This window comes from Solanum tuberosum, unplaced genomic scaffold (assembly GCF_000226075.1).
Source record: "Solanum tuberosum cultivar DM 1-3 516 R44 unplaced genomic scaffold, SolTub_3.0 scf00486, whole genome shotgun sequence".
Taxonomy (NCBI): domain Eukaryota; kingdom Viridiplantae; phylum Streptophyta; class Magnoliopsida; order Solanales; family Solanaceae; genus Solanum; species Solanum tuberosum.
In genome coordinates this window covers 229987-235271 of record NW_006239403.1, presented here as the reverse complement: position 1 = coordinate 235271, position 5285 = coordinate 229987, and positions in this window count along the sequence as shown.

Here is a 5285-nt window from a genome sequence, read left to right as displayed (position 1 = left end):
GTGAGCCTCCTTGCTTTCCAGAGGATCCCTTTTATTGCTTTCAGTAGTTAGTTCATTAGGCTGTTGTGGATCTTTTCCCGAAATCCATCTCAGTTATCACAGGCTTCATAGATAGACAGTTAGTTAGTTCATTTGTCTTTACTTTGTTATTGGCTTATGTTCAAATTTGAGTTGCTACTTTGGCTAAGTTAAATGTTTATTTCTAAAACTTTATGAGTTTAGTTTGAGACAATTGAGTTATCTTGCATTTGAGTTCTTTTCTTAATGCTTAAAGTCTTCCACTAAGTAAGTAAGCCAGACCAAGGGTTTGCTTGGGGCCAGCAATGGTTCTCGAGTGCTAGTCCCGCCCAGGGTGTAGGCTCAAGGAAGTGACCAACTTGGTATCAGAGCCCAGAGTTCAAGAGTCCTAGGGGATTCTATAAAGTCATGTCTGTAGAGTCCTAGTTATCGGTGTGAAGCTCGCCACATCTATAATTTAGGAGGCTGCAACATTTAGGAATTGTCTCACTTCTTTCATATTCATTTCATGCTATAGAGTTCATCTCTATACAGTTTCTTTCTAACTCGTGCTTGCGCGTAACCGATTGTGAGTTGGGCTGTTTTGAGAGTGTTTTCATGGGGCGTTTCTTTCCCCGTGAGCTAAGAGAAGCAAAGATATGGTTGCCGACATGAGGATCATGATGAGTTTATTTCGTTGTTGGGTTGTCTTGTCGGTCAGATAATTAAAGTAAGGCAACCATGCTAATAGGTGACAAGGACATAGCAAGGTTGATGATCCATGTGCTACAAGTTGAGGAGGACAAGCTGAGGAGTAGAGAAGAGTTTAAGAAAATGAGGGCTAAGACATCAGGGAATTAGTCCGGGCAGCAAAAGAGTAATTCGAACCGATCTTCTTTCCAACATAAACAGAAAGGACATGCTCAATCATCTGCTAGTGCACCTGAGCCAAGGAACAAATGCGCATACGATAGTTAGAATTCCAGAACTTCAGAGCTAGACCTGCACATTCACAAGGTAGTAAGGCACAAGGGGGTACTAAAACTCCTGCATGTGTTAAGTGTGGTAGGAGCCACTCAGGGATGTGTCGTGATGACACCACTAGTTGCTTCAAGTGTGGCCAGAACGATCATTTTATGAGAGAATGTCCTAAGAGCAGACAGAGTAATGGTAATGGGGGCAATATAGCCTAGTCTTCTTGAGTTGCTCCACCAGATAGAGCTGCATCTAGATGAGCTACTTCAAGGGCAGGTGGAGAAGGAAACCATTTTTATGCTATCGCTAGTCGCCGAGAGCAAGAGGATTCGCCAGATGTTGTCACTGGTATGATCCAAGACTTCAATTTTGATGTTCTTACTGAGCAACTTCTTGAGCCTTCACATTTTCTACACTTGACGGTGAGTCTATTTTAGCAGAAAGAGTCTATCGTGATTGCTCCGTTTCTGTCAGTCACAAGAGTACCATGGATGACTTAGTTGAGTTAAACATGATAGATTTTGATGTCATTCTAGGTATAGACTGGCTTTATGCCTCTTATGCATCAATAGATTGTAGAACTCGAGTAGTCAAGTTCCAGTTTCATAGTGAGCCAGTTGTAGAGTTGAAGAGCAGTTCAGTAGTGCCTTAGTCCGAGTTAATGACTTTAGTATTCCTATTCAGTTAGTTTCAGTAGTAAAAGAGTTTCCAGAAGTCTTTCCAGATATTCTTCCCGGAGTCCCTCCTAAGAGATAAATAAACTTCGGAGTCCCTCCGGAGTCCATCCAGAAGTCTTTAGGGGCAGTTGGGTCTTTTCCCAATTAATTAGTTTCTATACTATGTCATTTTGACTAAATTTAAAAAACCCTATATAAGTCTTTTTACCCCCAAATTAGACTCAATTAGTTCATTCTTCCAAATTCACAAAAGAAAACCAATTCATTTCAAGTATTCTCTCTCTAGAAACTTGAAGAAGAAGAAGGATTCACCTAGGGTTTCAAGCTAAGGATTCAAATTCTCCATTGAAGATAGGCGATTAGACTTGAGGTATGGTAACTTTCATCCATGGGTTCCTTCCACCCATGGAGTCCCCAAATTCTTCTATTTCAAATGGTAGGATTCCCCAATTAGCTAGGGTTTTCCTCAAGTATCATGGGTTCTTTTGAGTATTGATCTTAAGTTTTAATTATGTTTAAATAAGCATGAATTGATGATTTACAATGCTTTTATGATGTTTCCCATATGAACCCATGCAAACCCCCATGTTTTCCAAATTGTGATTTCATTGAGTAAGATTGTTGATTATGAAATATGAGTTTTATGATTCTAAAGCATGAAGTAATAGAATACATGAAATTATGATAAAATCCCTATCTAATGTTAGAATTCTAGATTTGGTGATTAAAGGTAGCTCTGAACCTTGAAACGGTAAAGTTTGAAGTTATTCATGATCGTATGAAACATATGTAGATGTTTTAAGGGCGCTTTGAGGGCAAAGTGTCAATGTTGTTAATGTTGTTGTGTTGTTGAAAGGTTATTCTCATAAAACACTTACAACCATGATTTGAAAGGTTTTATCACATAAAAAGGATTCTTAGGTTGAAAGGCTATTCTCACCTAATTGAATCAATGAATAAGAGCTATCCCAATGAACTAGCTTGGATTGACAAGATGACATGTCTTTCCATGAATAATGAGAATATGTAAGAAAATTTTATTTTGTGGGAATTAAGCTGAGCACCGAGTGGATATTGACATTGAGATGGAAGCTCTTCCGTCAGTAGAGGTCGAGTTTCTAGAAGAAGTCTCATGAGATTGAAGCTCTTCCATCAGTAGAGGTCAGGTTTCTAGAAGAAATTTCCTTATCCGATAACTATGTGCCGCCATAGGTTGATTAGCTAGTGGATCCACTTAAGCTAAATGTTCATGGTTCTACCTTAGGCAAGTTGAACATCCCTTTTCGGTGTGGGAGACACCGGGTGATCATGTTTTAGCTCACATGGTCTCTATGTCAGTTAAGGCTAATTCTGCCACAGCAATTTGATTAATGAACTAAATTTACTTAAAGAAGTATCTCATATGTGCTTAAAGACTTAAAGATGATTTCGCTTGCATTGACCATGATGTTATTACGTATGTTTTCCAACTACCTTTATCATGATGTTTAAACTTGGTAATTTGCATATCATGAAATGAAATTTCCTTTTTAGCATGTCTTAAATGTTTTTATGCATAGCTATCATACTTAGTGCATTTTTGTACTAACGCCTACTCTTACCTACATTTTTCCCAAATGTAGGGTCCGACAGACAAGGTTTCCATTTTAGTGGCTAGAGCTTGGACTTTTGATCTCTTTCCGAGCTTAGTGAGTCCTCATGGTTCGAGGATGGATTTTCCTTATTGTAGTTTCACTTTTGTATTTCCTTTCTGAACATGATGCATGGGCTAGGCCCACTTTCATTCGATTGTAATAGATGGCGATGTTGAGACATGAGTTAGACTTCCGCTTTTCTATAAAGATGTTTTGGACGTAAATGTTGTTTTACTCTTTATTGTTCTAATGCTTTATGTTATGATATGCTAAGTGGCTTATACGGAGTCCTTCGGGGTTCTATATGCCATGTTACATCTAGGGGTACCCCTAGATCGTGATAGAGTGCAACAAGTGTAGTATGAGTACGAAACCACGTGTATCCAGTATATCTCATAGACCGACAATGAAGAAGTAGTGACAAAATTATATAAGAAAATAATTCTTTAATTTTACAAGTCCACCTTATACTTATCAACCAAGTATCCATCTAATAGGGATAATCAATCTCACATAATGTTCAACATCAATAAAGCACATACTCAAACAATAATGAAAGATGTAATGAGATGCAATGCACTACAATGTGACACCATGAAATGATATGCCTCAAATGCCCAGTACTCTCTCAACCGTATATACATGATACTCCTTGAAAATACATCGAGAGTTCATGACCCATGGGGGACTCATGAGGTCCATATAGCGACACGGACTATCTCCACGTGTCTGTTCAGATGATCTCAACGCACTATCATAAAATCAAACAATCCCAGCGCGGACGATCTCCACGTGCCCAACTTATAATCAAAACCAATCACCCGCATGGACGATCTCCACGTGCTCAAATTATGATCATAACTTGATCTCAACATGGATGATCTCCACGTGTTAGACCTTTACTCACACTCAATCTCATGTCAATGCATGTGCACAATATGATATCAATTAAACGGGATGATGAAGCATTTCAATAAATGAAATGTTGCTATGACATATAATCTCCTTAATTATCACAAACATATGGGTTCAATAAAGAAATACAACCACACAAAAGAAATCAAGTCACTAAATACATCAGCTAATGCCCATATGCTTTGGCATTCACGAATTACAATCTATCACATTATTGTAATAAATTTTCCCTTTACTAACATCGGTACCCGTACCAATGCCCGTCACACCACTGGTACAAGACTCCCATCTTTCACCCTTACCCATTGTATATTCCATTTTTAATCTTTAAATTAGGAAAATGTCCTTCAACGAAGTCTGAAAAGTCTTAACATACCTGAAATACTGAACACATGTCACGAATCCTCAAGATATTGCATTTCCCTTTTGCAAGGCTTTGAAGTGTTGTCAATCTATCAAATATGCATTATTCGTAAGTAACCAAATCCGTAGACACCCATTACTATACCTTTATCCTAGACCCCAAAACTCACCCAAAAATCTTTGATTCTAGGTCCACAAGGATAAAATTGGAAATTTAGTAAAATTAAACAAATAGTATATATTTAATTACCCATAAAACGTAGAACACAAATTTATAATCAAGTTTCTAATGGTTAATTTATATATCCAGTCTCATTTTTTTCTTAATTTCAAACCTAGGGTTAAGTCTCATATTATAAAAAAAATAAACCTAAAATTTTAAAACTAAACCCGAAAAAAGAAACTGCCCAAATATCATGTTCTTAGAAATTATCAACCTATGGTGATTTTATCAAAAAAGGCAATCTTCAATGATTATTATATTATTAAACTATCATTATGAACAATGTTATTTGGTCATCATTACTTTATACCATCCATTGATTTTGACAAGAAAGAAATTTCAATAAAAAAATAGGTAGCACTTCAAAAAGAATCTCCAAAATTATCTCATTAATCCACTAAATATAATACTAATAATATACCTTATATAAATATACACGATATAGAGAAAAACATGGTTTACCTGAGCAGCGGTTGGCGTTCCTTTGTGAGCCAAATTTTG